Raw genomic sequence first — 15442 nt, 5'->3', positions numbered from 1 at the left:
GTTTAAAAGAGAAGATAAGACAAGGTGGTGCTTTTTTACTCATGTTTTCCTTATGTTCCATACGATAAGTTTTACGATATTACAGTTAAAATGACTTTTAAACTAACCATTTATCGATCCAAGTATCTTAATATTTTCTTGTAAAGAATTAAAACGTGCATCGAATGGTGTACAAAAAGTTTATAGGTCTATTTAAAAAAGAACGAAAGTCGCTTTGAAATCTCAAAGGCACGTTCATCTAGATAAATCTTGTGACCGTCACAAGATGTTCCCCACGGAACAAAGTAAGTTTCACGTAAAATATTTTTTCGAATAATAAGTAGTTTGGAACTTGGAAGATAATATAATTGCACGAATAGATTAAAATAAGATACCTTATATTTTTCTCAAAAATAAGATCTCCAACAAGATTTCGTTACTCTCCAATTTCTACTTATCTTCACCTATAGAACCTTCTTCGCTGGAATTGTACAGCAATTTACGATATACGAAGTATATGCAATTGCCTCGGAAAATAAGTTAACGGTCTTACAGTTAAACTTTTAGCGGGAGCGTTAACTTATTTCCCAAGGCGACTGTATATTCTCTTAAATCGTACGTCTTCATAATCGTCGTTCGCAGAGACATCAACGCCTGAAACACGGCAATAAATCGTAATTCCAGGCGAATCTATGGTCGAATTCGAGGAAGAGGTGCGGTTCGTGCGAGCATAAAACGTATCGCGAAAGGATGTTCTCGCTTTCGCGGGCTCACTCATGGCTTTTATCGGCGTAATTACTCGTTGCTCACGCGCGTCTATTGATCTTAAACGGAAGCAACCGGAGCCTTCGCTCGCACGCAGCGCGAATTTTAATGGGAGACGTACCGTTTCCTCCGCCGCAGAATGGATTAGTCATGACCTCCAAGAAGTTTCCCAGAAAGCCAGAGTAACGAACCGCCGTCGTCGCCTCTTCTAGATGAGTGACGTGTTCTTACAAGTTATATCTTGCACGAGAGTGTCGTGTGTTGCTCGGGTTCCTCTTCATCTTGTTAACCGGTTCGATGGTTAATAATTTGCTTCGATCGTGAGAATTAGCAACGCATTTTTCTTTGGGGTCGTTGATCGATTGTTGCGGATCAATTTAGTGTTTTCCGAATACAACTTGCTGCTCCGAATGCTTCGAGGATGCTTTTGTGGGATATTTCTTGGTTAATTCTCGGTATGTATATTGTTGAGATAATTATTACACTTTTCTTCAGTATGAAGTGGAGGTTATAGGAGATTATAGATTATAAACAATCTTTGTCGTTAAAAAACTTGAATCAGTTGAAAGGGATAATCGTTTGCAGCGATTTTTGTTTCCTGTGTATTTAAGGCAACCATTGGATTCTAACAATTGTAATTCAGTACTGATGCGCTATACCTATCGCAAATACCGTATCGATATACGAGTATTCAGTTGTTGGCTCTAAATTTGCATCATTTACTTCCTCTTTCTTCAATATTCCATTAAAATACGTTAGGATGAATTATCCAAAAAAGGTAAATTATTTAAAGACATTTGACTGTATAGTATATCTACTTTTCCAAATTTGTGTTATACCAAAGCACAGGAAGACTAATGGCTAATGGATTAGTTGATTCAACCTTCAGTCCAATGTACATTTCAAAATCAAGTTCGATGTGAAATTGCGTCTTCCTCTGTTATCTCATCATCTTCGTGTCAGCTTACATTATACGCGACTTTGTTCAGGTATAAGGCAATTACGTAGCACGCAATCCACGAACAAGCGCAAGTTTTGCCTTGAAAATGTGTCTTCCATTCATTAACATGACAATGTCCGACCCTGGTCAGCTGAAACGAACCTTCACCATATGCAAGCGCGTTCCCCGCAAGTGTAGATTCATTGTCTGTTTTGTGCCATTCAATTCTTTCTCAGGGTCGTCTGAGTGTTTTCGGGGACCTGGAACATTGCAGGCTCCGTAAACTGACTGATAAGCTGTTCTGCGAAGCAAAGTTCACGCGAATGCAGTCTCAAGATCACATCATAAATTCACAAAAATTCCAAATAAATTTAACGTTTGTTTTATAGAAGTTTAATTATCCTCCAACACCAAATTGGATCATGTCGACACAGCTAATACAAAGAACCTGTACTCTGTGAAAAATCCGGTAATAAGTCAATACTTTACACCTACACGACTGTAAAAGAAACCATTGTTTCTTTGTGTAACTAGAACAAACCATCTACATACCCATAATCGTCACAAAACTACGAAACTACGCAACTATGAAAATTTCACGATCTCTAAAAGCTCATTGCAATAGCATCTAACTATAATCACTAATCCTCAAGAATTCTATCTTAAAACCATCTTCTCTATCCTCACAAATTCCTCAATCCAAAACTAGGTTACTCCGCATACCAAAACTCAAGTAACTGGCAAAAAAAAAGAAAAAAAAAATGCAGATTAATATACCGATGACGAAACATTCTCGACATCCTCTCATCTTTCTCCTTCGCACCATCCTAACCAACAGTAGCATAATTCGGTCTGGGGTCCCAGCAAACTCTAGTCCCATCTCTGGGGTCATCTTTCCACGCGACCAACACACACTACATAGTCCTATACGAGTCGGGTGACTTTTTACGCGTCTCTGTTCCTCCTTACCGGCCGTTCGCCTCTCCCTTCCCTTTCTTTGCTGTCCGGCTGCTAAGTGCGGGTGGCGAGGACCGGACCTCCTCCCCCCTCTCCTCACGCTACTCCTACTCGAACACGTTGCCACCACCACCACTACCACCGTTGCAACCGCTCCTCGTGGATCTAACACGTTCGAATTAGTCGTCTCGTTAAGCAGCCTCGTGGCGCGTCGTCGATCAACTCCGTCGTTTGTGTTTGCCTCTCTTGGATCACCAAATCTTTAGTCGTTTGGCGAACGACAACGAGAAACAACGATTCAACGCCGCGGACCGGTTCGTCGCGTGTTCCTCTGACCGATGCACGCCACAACCACGGATCCTCCGGTGCTGAAATCGAACTGGAACTACCTGCGCCAACCTCGATCGCTTTGTAGACCGGTTTCGTTCTTCCATCGGGCTTCCAACTGGAATCCCTAGTCTACACGAGTTTGCTCAGAGAAGCTTTATTTGAGGTTAGGTTAGATAAAAGTTGGGGAAATTATACGAAATTGAGATTTGTATTTGAGTGTTGGGTTATGCTAGGTCGTGTGATGATACAGGAGAATTTGTGAGGTGATATAAGCCTTTCGGTAGTTTGTGAAGAGACGTGTATGTTCTTGTATAATCGTTTCTCTTTTTCTTTTTTTTTTTTTTATTTCTTTCTTTCGACTGTTCCAAACTTCATCAGTTGTTCATTAGAGATTTTTTTGCTATTGGATAATTGTAGGAGTATCAGGTTTCAAGTTGATGAACAGCTGGTACTTTTTTTGTGAAATTCACAATATTATTGGGATTAAAGAAGAGACGATTAATAAATGAACAAGAAACGAATTTTCATCTTCAACCTGAATTATTGAACAGTCGATGTACGAAAACAAATATGTATAATCGCTAAAAAAAAATTACGATTAAGTTATCTCACAAAAAATTCGGACATCAGAATTACTCATGTTCAATAAATCCCTGGACAAGAATCTATAATTATAGAGAAAGAAATGATTATTTATCGGCAGAAGTCCAATCAAGTTGTAAATTAGTATTCGTCGACTGATAATCAAACAGCTGATTATCGAAAACATCAGTAAACAGATATCTGATCGAAAAGGAAGGGAAATTCGTCGAAAGCACGGTGCTTGAATCACGCACAGGTAGACTGGAGGAGGCAGCGTAAGGTCACGTGTTTTCAGTCGAAGGAGGATCGATAGAACCGCTGGAGTCAGCCGCCAGTGTACAGTGGGACGAAGATCGATCGAGGCAGGTGGATCATCGTGCGCGGCTCGTAGTCAGGGCGTGTCGCTCGAGTTCAGAAAACTTGGTTTCGTTACTGAGCAGCTGAGAACCGCTCTAGTGGAATTACAGTGCGAGCACCAGTCTACCATTTAATACTGGCGCGTCAAATTGTGTGGCGCTAAAATTGTGATCTACACTCAAGTGCAATTGTCATTCGTGTCTCTGAAACTTGTATTATTATATTGAATTTTTATTTACCGTACGATGACAAGTGTATAAGAGAAAAGTGCAAAAGTTGGATAGTGTACAAACAAGTGAAAACACGAAGAAATTTTCGAGAATTATTATATGTTATTATAGTGTCTGGTTCCTTAGAATAGAAAAGCGGGAAGTACTGATAATTGATAATACACAGGATACTTCAGGAACTTGCGAGAAAAACTGATTCATCCACAGGGTGTGTATTTTTATTCTTTATTTCAAAGTAAATGATAATCAGGATATAGTATCTCTTTTTAATGAAACAACGAAAGTATTAGCTACTTAATGTCGTGATTATGTGAACAATTCCCCGAACAATTAACAGTTAGAGCACGATATTAGATCTACGACGCTCCCGTCAAATATCTCGAAAACAAAATTCCCGAAAGCTATACGCAAATGAGCGAACATCGCATAAAACTGCTGGCAGCGGTAAACATCGAAATTACGTCTCGCTAAATGCCGGCACTCGTTGCGTTATCTTGCAGCAGACGGTCGAAATCGAGCGCGTGTACGTACGGGTGCAACAGCTGCGTAGAAATTTTTACGAAACGATACACACGCGTCGACGGTGCGGAGTCCGGTTTTCCAAAAGTCAGCGATTTGCCGACCGGTCGCGGTCATGTAACCGTGCGGTCATTGTTCGTAGTTTACGAACTCGGAAGGCGCGCGTATCGGTATCCTGCAAGGAGGAAAAAGGACATCTGGCGAACCGATGGAAAGAGAAGAAAAGGTAGGGGGGACGGGTGTCGCGTCCGTAATGGGCGAACGTTGGACTTTCTGCGCTTTCCTCGGTCTTGTTATGTACCCTTCCTTGTTTCGACGTGTTCGTGCACGCACGCGCGCGCGCGCTCAACCGTGCATTAGTGTCACGTGCAGTCAACGAGGGAATCCTGCGTGACCGAAGTTCCTGGCGTGCCTCGCAAAAACCGTGATACTTGTTGCTCGTCGCGTGGCTCGATGTAATAATAGTTTGTCCATTCGTTGCGTCATTATTTGAGGACGCGTCGCGAGTCGAGAAATCGCGCCGTCTCGATATCATTCGTGGGGACAGTGCGGGCACATCGTTCGAGAGAGACAGAGAAACGTTATTGAGTTTGCGTAACGAATTAACGAGCGCCGATACGACCAGGTAAATATATTAAGACGTTTGCGAAGATATACGTTTTGGGTTGGATTTAGGTTATTCAAGTAACATGAAAGATGCAAATAAGAATATTTTTTACACTTTAGAAAGGGCCAGATAATGATATAAATATTTACTGTATTATCAGCAATAAGTATCAGAAGAATTATCATTGGTTACTTTTATTGACAAAGTGTAGAATACTTTGTTTTATATAATGTTAATAAAAAGTAGAGGATAGCTTGGCTTCGGAGGGGCACAAATAACAGAGTTTTAATAAAATAATTTGAAAATAAATACAATGGAAAACATTCATTCGGTTTGTACTATATAAATATCATCGAGCATTCTAATACTTATTGTTGAATTTCCGATATAATATAAATTATAAATGAAGGAAATTCTTTCGTAAGAATCATTCGTAAAAAGACACTTAAAAAATGAGTAATACCCTCATATTTAGAAATCATAAAAAGATAAATTGATAAAGTAAAATGTGATCATAAAAAGGTGGATGGAGATTATTGAAATCATGTTGACCTTTAATTAAAGATCAGGTTCTTTTAAAATTAGATTAAACACAATTGCATCCTTTAAACGCGAGTATACTCGTTAATTGCTTGATTGAAACCTGTTATATCATTCTCGTGGCGCTCGTTGGTACAATTTACACGAGTTTCTTGCTCGGTTTTTATAGCTTCCACCTGTCTTGCTTTTCTACGTTCCGTCTTACAACAAAAAAGGATAGCTATCTCGAACGTAGTTAAGCCAGCACAGGTACAATCAGGTACATGCGTTCTTCTACCTGCGGAACCGCGTTCTTTCGTCGAAACGCATTCTTTCAGAGAAAACATTGACAAGGTGAGCTAGAGATATTTCCTTCGCGTTGAATTATATCCAGAGCACTAAAACGGTGTTCAGCTGCTTCTAGTACTACTCTACTACCCCGTGAGCAAGGCTAATTTCTAAACTAAAATATTCTATCGCATAACAGCATCCATAACACTGACAGCGCTGGTAATCAAGAAATATCAATCCGTGTAATACAAATCATGACATAGCAAGGTTGTAAATTCAAACATCAAAAAGCAGTACCGACTGATGTCTTAGAACTGTAGACTCATTTAAAGCCGTATACTGCAGTCTGTTTTAGCGTTCTACTTTTGTCTAATTATCATTTATAACCAGAAGAATTGCAAGTATTAATCTGTTAACCAAGGAAAATGAGTTCACTCGGATTCTTTATATCTTAGACATAGCAATTTCTTTGTGTGTGGATTCCTATATTTTAATATATCGTTCTGTGTTCGTTGAAAATAGCCTGTATGATATTTATATTTGGAAAAATAAAAATTGACCTATTTGATTATATTTATGATTGCAGCACGACTCGGTTAAAAGACTGAAAAATTGTGAGGAAATATTGTTACAAAAATACGCACAAATTTTTATTCCCCTATAAAGTACATCGACTTCGTATTAAAATTTCGTTTATACAACCTTGGCCGAAGTTTCAGGTTTTTATGTGCCCATATTTCTGTCAATTTTTTGTCCCGGTATCTTAAAACTTGGTTACCTTGACTACTCTGACGATCTCGTATATCGTGATCGTTACTATATTACCGTTCTATTCTATTTATTCTATTATCCTGGTACCGCGGATTAACGAAGAACATTAGAAACTCATTAAGAACACGGCGTAGGGTCATCTTTCTCGTAGAATTCGTGTTGTCCGGCTAGGTTATTTCCGGCTCGCAATTCCGATATTTTTAGGGGCGATTCTATGTTTGGCCGTGGCACGGCTCTTGCCTCGTGTGTTATGTTATAATCCAGCCCCGAAATATAGCGGACATCTGGGCAAATATACAGTTCGATTTCACGAGCGCGGCAGACGAACAACAATTGACTAGCGATCGAAATCGCGGTCCGCTTTGTTCTGTTTTTAAACCTTTCGAACCAGGAAAGAAAACATCCTTTCGAAGCAACGTGTTTATAACATTTCCTTTGTTCTCCAACCCCAGTTTGGAATATCTTCCTTCCGATTGAGTTTTCACGAGTTTGGTGTATTTGGACTTACTGGATTTAAATTGCGCGCGTTTTTGACGAATACAGGAGGAATGGAGGAAGGGAAGATTTTGGTTCGTGATCGAGGTACGGGGTTTATATTTATTACTATGTAGAAAATGAATATATATGTTTCTATATGTGTTCGCAGAGAACTTTAAACTGTTCGAGGAACAGATATTCTTTTTGGTTAGAAAGTATTTCGAAGAATAAGGAAGGTTCCGCTTGAATATTATTCATATATTATAATATTTTAATACAAATTACTATATAATCGGTATGGTCAAAAGAAACTAGAGGTAATCAAAAAATGTCTGCACTTATACCAAGTAATATTGAAATTCTTAAAAATCAAACATCTATTATTAACCGTAATCACATATTATTAAAATCACGTATTGGAAAAAAAAAATATTGAGAAAAAATCACGAAACTTTGACAAAAACTTTACGATAATTCGTATAAAGCGTATATATAAAATCTTGCAATATAGAAACAAATTTTATTCGAAAGTTGCTTAGTAGAATTTAATATGGAACAACGAAACGCAGATTTCGATGAATGAATTAAGTAAATAAACAAGGAATTAAACGAACTGCAATGTCATCTAAAGTTCTATAAATATAGTTTGCTAGACTAGTCAACGGTTTCCGCGGTGAATTTGTTTCGTATCAACGCAAATATGACGAGTACACTGTGCGATAAGCGAGCAGAACTGTTCAAGGTTTCAGTTAAATACATTGCCGCGTCGATCGTTCGACTGGTTGCGATTCTGCTCGCGTATTCGCTGGTTAGAGCCAGCTATTTCCTCGGGACGATGCGACGGTCTTCTCCGAAGCGATTTCGTACGATTATACTTTTCAATGCTGGCAGTATTTAATTATGCGCTCGAGCGACCAATTCGTCGAAAGGTTGAGGCGCACGCTGCTCGCATTGCCGCGCAAATGTAAATGACCGTGAATGTGAATTCCCGGCATGTTAATATACCTTGCTCGATAAACGCTTTTAGTTCCTACCGCGATAAACGACTGTTTCACAGAGATAAACTGAGATAAACTGTGAATTCCGTTGCAACAGGGATTGAAACGTTAGATTACTAGATGCGATAAGAAGAAATCTCTGTCTCACGTGCATTTAAGCTCATGTTGCTTTGCAAACTAAATATTTATTATTGTAGGTACATTGAGACTTCGTTAAAATGAACAGCTTTATACAAATTACTAATTCCTTTGCTCTGAAATTTTCCAACGATGTATCACTAATCTTCAATAAACAGTGCTTCAATTATGTACTACAGTATTAACTAAAATATTAACTCATTAAATTATATATTGTATATTATAATATATATGTATATTAAAAGAAACGGTATACATTGAAACTTGTCAATGTTAATGCATATTCTATTTTGCAACAATCGCGTAAATACGTATGTACGTTTAAATGATCGGGTATAGATATGTTAATATAGACGTTGTCGTGTGTTTCAATACATGTGGCCTAGAGACCTCGAATATCGATGTACAAGGATATTGAGACGTATAATTATCCATGTAATTAAGTACATGAATTTTTAATTCTTCAGAACACGTTACACGCGTTTTGAGTGTACAGGATCTCTTTAAAACGAATTCGATCTTTAGAAATTACCAAGTTTTTGTAATGAATATTTATTTTCTTTTGTCGGTCGATGAATTTGATTTATTCGATGGAGATGCCTGACGTTAATTGCTAGCGATTTAATGCGTTATCGAGGATTCCTTTCAGCGGTCTGGTTGGAAGCATTTTAAACGGAACCCTGTTTCCTGACCCATTGAGCGCTACAATCAAGTTTAATTAGCGGTATTATGAGTCAGCTAGGGTCATTAGCGTGTCCAAATACGTCGCAGTTTGTGCAGTTATTTAGAAATCGCTGACCTGAAAGCTTTGTTTCCTAAATTAAGCCGCATTGTTGTCGCCGATGAAGTATCTTAACATATTGTTATATAATTGGCTGTCTCTTACGCAAACTCTATCACGCGTAAACAGCTACTTTCATAACTGGATAATTTTCGCTCATTTTATTTCTACACAAGTTAATAAATACTATCCAACATAGTGAATAACTTACACGATATGATATTTTAATAATTGTTTAACAACTCCGGCCAGTCAATAATGTGTTAATATAGTGTATATTACGTGAAAGTGACTAATGATTTCAAAGTTTATAGAGATGCAGTAGTTAAGCTGGTAGTCGTTGGAATATCAAACTGAATTACATATAGAACCATAGATCTGTCACCTTGCTATCAAAAGTCCATAAAATACGTATACGTGCCACAGTGAAAGCGTAAAATTTAGTAAATGTAGTATATGGCGACTAGTTAAATTACTATATTACAAAACTACGAAGTATCATAAAATCATAAAACTGTCTACTCTATCCAGTAAATGTAGGTATTCATCTATTGACAACACAGTATGCTGCTGTCAGTAAAATTTTTAATTTTATTGCTCGTGAATACATTTACTTAAGAAATTAACATCTGTATACATTGACCGGTAAGCATATATCTTTACCAAATTAATACATTCAGTGTAACATATCCATATTTTAAAACGAGACATTTATCTCTCTCAGTCTCCTTTCTCCGCCACAAAACCGCACCCAGATACCAAAAATATTGACCCATTTTCACTTTACGTGTAACAATCGACCACCTAAAAATAGCCACTCTATTCACTAGAACGTCCATATCTCCTACTTGTGTCACGATTCAACGAAATATCACAAAGGCTGCAACGAATTCCAGTCACATACGCCCACGACGCACGGTATATGTGTACAACGTTACTTAAGTCCCTTTTCAACGAATGAATAGATCGCCAGACGTAAGTAGCCTCTGGTCTACAAATTACGCGGGCATTTGTCGTTCAATCGTTGTTCAATCTACAGCTTGTACCAGCAGCTTATTTATCTTGTTAAGCGACGAATGCTCTTTCATGGGACCACCGTAGTGTTTCCACAATGGGTTTACGATAAGAAACGCGGGAAAAGACGGTTTCTATGATCGCGATACGTTGCGTGAATTCATCGCGTGTCGAAAGTAGTGCTCGGTTCGTCAATTAGTTTCAATTGATCGTAGGTGCGATGCATTCTTGGATGAATTGTGTGGTCGTCGTTTGATTGTCGTTCGTGGTGAATGCAATAATTATATGGATGATGCAATGATTCCTATTGTGGAGATGGTAATTCGCTTGTGATTATTACGTGGAAAAGATAATAAGGTTTGACTGACACTGGTCGAGAACTTCTGATAAAATGTTTCCTCGTTTTATTCACATCTATAGATCTGTGAAATGAAAAAGAAGATTTTACAGTTAATTTTTTATGTTAACTGCATTATATACGTTTGATCGTTTCTCATATTCGATTTCTTCATCGTATCATAATATGATACCTGCCGAGTAATCTTAGTCGTTGCTTAAATACTTTTCCAAGTGAGCGAGGCGATATTTAAATCGTAATTAATTCCTCATCAATCATTTTACGACATTCCTTCCTGAAATCGTTATCAACTATCCTGGAATTTGTATCACTTTGTCAGATCTTGCCCATGGAAATTTCGGTAACAGTTTGAGAACAGATTCGAAAAGAGCGCCGTTTACGAGCGACTTAATGGCCGTCCGTTTTTAATATACAGCGAAATCCGGCGTTTTCCAGGCGCATGCAGTTATTTACGCAAGAATTACTTTAATGTTTACGAGCATCGAGGAGCGTGGCATCGTCGCGAATTTTCCAGATTTAATGGGCCGCGGTCGGGAATCTAGAAATAGGGAGTTAAGACGAGCGGAAGTTACGCCTTGGTTGCGAGTTAGGCTACCGCGAGTAACAGTCGTTCTGAACATTTTAAGCACTTTTTTTCTTTAAATCTTCGCGTTCCTGCGGTTGTACGTGGTCTTCCTCGCAGATGTACGAAGATCGAAGCAACCAGCTTGAAAGAACATATACTCTTCGTTTTTTCAATGGAATTATTCGCCGATTTGTTCTTTAGAAGGATTTCCTGACCAGAGAAAAAAGTACGAAGTTAGGATAAAGTTTCTCAGGATATTTACATTTTACGGGATATTTTATTTAAATTATTTTAAATTATTAAAAGGATATTATTTTATGTAAATGACCCAAAATATCCCTTGGACCATTATACGGTAGGAATATTACAATCAGAAATTCAAATGTCTCATTTACAGAATACTAAAAGAAAGATTTATGAATTTAAAAAGTTGGCAATCCTCAATGTTTGTGACTCAAATAACTCCGTTGTGCGACGCTCCACACAAAAGCAACCGTTGACGTATCAATTCCGAAAAAAGCACTCTCTTTATACGAATGTCGATAGAGACTCGGAATATTTTTGTTGGAGCACATGTACCTACGATTTCACGTTCATTTACACAGATAACACGGTATTGACAAACTTCAAAACATAGTAGCTCGGTTTTACGATTAATCCTTGAATCTTTTACCCCTTTCAAACCGCATTATAGAATACCAGAATATCACTCTTAATTTGAAAAAGTGTTCGCTTTACTCACTGACAATTCCTCGAATCGACAAACACACTGTGAAACCGATTGAACGACGGAAAAAAAACCAGGCCATAGAACATTCGATACAGAACGAATCCAATCGCGTCATACACACGGACATGCAGCCTACACGCACACAATATCATCGCAAGAAATGAATTCTCTGTTAGAGAGCATCCCGGTTCGTTCCGAAAGAGCGAAATAAAAATTCCCTTTCAAAAAAGCGGTAACAAAAAAAAGGGAAAGACAAAAACAAAAAAAGAAGGGGAAGAAAGGAAGAAGAAGAGAGAAAGAGGGGAAAAAAAGAAACAAGCAAGTGGGTAACAAGAGGAGGCAAAAAGGAGACGCGAGAGAGGATGCGAGAGGAGGAGAGAAAGGAATAAAGAGAACACATTCGACGCGGTAGTTTCTCACGGTGGTGGGAGTGTCGCAAACTGGCGACGAAATAAAGGCGAAAGAAAAAGCGCATAATGTCGCAGCTCTTCCCAATTACTGCGATTAAACGGATTCCCTTGCTAGGGAAACTATTACGCCGTGAAAGCCAGCGGTCGCTCGTGCGATGGCGGGAAGAATGGCAACGAGAGAAAAAATCCCTCGGGAGAGTCGCGTCGGTGAGACAGAGAAGGAGATAATGGGAACCGGGGGGAAAGGAAAAAAGGAAGGAAAGGAAGAGAAAAATTTAGTAGGAGAAGGTGTACGAAAAGGGGGTGGTTGAGGTTGATGGAAGGAAAGGGAAAGGCAGATAGAAGGCGGAGAAACGGGAGAAAGGGACGACGATGAGGATTTATGTAATTTGTGTATATGACTTGAATAACTGCCTACATAATATAACGCTGGTGGCTGGAGTGCGCGCGAGCAGGCGACGCCCTTCATCATGGAGCTTTAATTAAAATTACGTACGTTTGCTGCTTGTAACGTGCGCTCGCGACTTCTCTCTCTTTCTCTTGCTGCAACCCTCTCTCTGGTCTACCGCTGCTACCTCTTCCTGTTCCTTTCTTTTTCCCTTTTTATCACTCTCCGTCTCCGTCTGTTTAATATTTTTATGAGCTTTTCACGACGCCTGGACGTACACTTGCACGTACAGGGTCTCTCGAATGTACTCGTACCAGAGAGGATACACACAGTGTCTTTGAAAGGCGTTCATAGCCGCTGCTTAAAGTGGTACTTTTTTCGTTTCTTTCTCTCTTCTCCCTCTTCCTCGTTCCCGCGTTCTCTTCCTTTCGTTCCCTTTTCTTCGACCGTCTATGCGGCCTCGCACGAGCCTCTCCCGGGCCCATTCGTACGTGCGTAGGTGGCGCGAATTCTCATTTGTGAAATTCGAATGAAAGAATTTCCATGGTTAGTCCCGCGACGCTTCCGAGACGTCGATTGTAACAGCGTCCGCTGAAAACCACCGTGGATTGTCCTTAGTGTCGGCGTGACGCGGCCCCCGTGAGAGTTCACTCTCGAGACGCGAGCTGACACCGCCGCGCCGACACCATGAAAAGAGCGAACACAACCGCGAGAACGTGGATGGGGGAATTATTTGCACCTGTCGAAGCGGAATTGTGCGACCAGTTAAGTTCTAGAGAGGCGTCGTAAGGCGTTATAAGACGTCGTAAGAAGTCTACGTTAACTGAACGCGCTTCGTAATTATAGATTTACGTGGTAGGCTTGATGATACGAATATATAGGCTGGTGTTATTCAGAAATTTAATTGGGTTGAAATTTTGTTCTCCGACTATGCAGCATTTAACAGTTGTTTTGTTGGTCGATTAATGTGGAAGGGTTAGGTTATTATTGCACAATTTTGATTCAGATAATTTGATTAGGGAAGTTTTGTTCTCCGACTATGCAGTACTTAACAGTTGTTTTGTTGCTTGATTATTGTGGAAGGGTTAGGTTATTATTGCACAATTCTGATTCAGATAATTTGATTCGGGAAATTTAGGAAGAATTTGAAGAAATTTTAACGTATTATCGAATATTATATACTGCCTGGTATAAGCGTTGGGAATTTGCTCGTTACCTATATTTATTGGACAATTCTACCAGATTTTTCTTTATTTGATATTTTATTAGTGTAAAAGCAGCGATAATCGTTGAATTTGTACTCAACACCATCTGGCGTTCTGATATTTATGGTTGGTAATGTACATCTTGTTTCTTTCTTCGGGGCCATCTTATAAACTTTACAAAGATAGCTGCAACTCTTTCTCCTGAATAGTCTTTCACCCTTTGTGTTAATGGCGTAATAAAAGTAGCTTCTACAAGATTCTATATTTAGTTCTTATTGAATAAATTTTGTGAAGAATTAATAACTTTCAGTGAATTTGGCAGTTCGTGTATAATGATATTTCTGGATTTATTTTACTGTAGGCAAATTTTTTCAAATCCCGAAAAATTTAATGCGGAGAATCGTTTTTTCAGCCACCGTTCGTGACAGGAAACATCGATTTTGCAATAATCTTCGCCGATCTGAATGTGTTTGTTCCGTTGGCGGTGTGTTGTGCACGGTCGAACCGCGATGTCCACTGTTTGTCTGTTCTCTTCAATCACGGCGAATGTAACGCTCGCAACAAGTGCACGCGCAAATGATTTTTTTATGGTACTTTGACCCCCAAACGTTTTATCCGCGTTCTTTATTTACTCGAAACCTGAATTTATTTGCGAGCAACCGTACGTCGCGACGTTGAACGCACGAACGGACGCGTTTCGAATATCTAACGCGTTTTTATCGTTTCCTCTCCTTTTTTCTGGATTCTCTCTATGTGAGGATAGACTAACCAACCAAAATATTTTTTTACGATCGTACCGTACGTTTTGAAAAACAATAACTTTCTTAAAAGAAATTGGAGTGCAACGAAAAATTGGACTGAGGATTTTTCTATGATAAACTTTCTGGAAGATATGATTTTCTAGGAAGTATCTGATTTAGTTGGAACTGCGATAAAATTTAAAATGTTCCGGTCTTGTATTTGTCTGAATTCTTTCGAATAACTTGAATAAACGTTCTGTGGTTAAACCTGAATTTAAACCGCAGGAAACCGCAAATGTAAACTAATCCCGGAATATTAACCGCAAATGCCAGTCTGTGGAACGCAGTTTTATGAAACTATGTTTTTTTCTTATTGTATTAGTCAATTCTTCTATGATAGTAAAACGGTTTAACACTACGTACAAATAAAAGGTTTCAAAATAACAGTAAAAGTTTCGTTTTGCTAAACTCTAAAGAGTTTCTTTAACACTAGAGGAACTTAAGAAATTTCGTTTCTTTTTCATTCGAATTTTTAAAATTATACATTTAAATACATTGGTTCTTGAATCTCATAATTTTCAAGAAGAACGAATTTTTCAATTCTGTATATATCATCGAGCCACGAGGGCGCAATTTACAGTAATTGTTTAACTACATCTGTGCTCGAGAGTCGGTTTTGATTATCTTCCGCGAACTAATCTCGTGAAGGCATCGAACAATGACGAATCTGTAATGAATATTCAACGTATCCGTGAATTCGTTCGTACGTGGCTGCTATCCATTATGGATAT

At 38.8% G+C, this 15442-nt stretch overlaps 1 protein-coding gene across 2 annotated transcripts in view; it reads left to right on the top strand.

The window, feature by feature from the left end:
- The window catches only part of LOC100649175 (ankyrin repeat and SAM domain-containing protein 1A), an 83327-nt gene that overhangs the window by 49311 nt on the left and 18574 nt on the right, over positions 1–15442 (top strand). The gene's annotated exons all lie outside the window — the stretch shown is intronic.

The sequence above is a fragment of the Bombus terrestris genome, chromosome 6 (genome assembly GCF_910591885.1).
Source record: "Bombus terrestris chromosome 6, iyBomTerr1.2, whole genome shotgun sequence".
NCBI lineage: Eukaryota > Metazoa > Arthropoda > Insecta > Hymenoptera > Apidae > Bombus > Bombus terrestris.
This window is presented reverse-complemented; position numbering and strand designations above follow the sequence as displayed.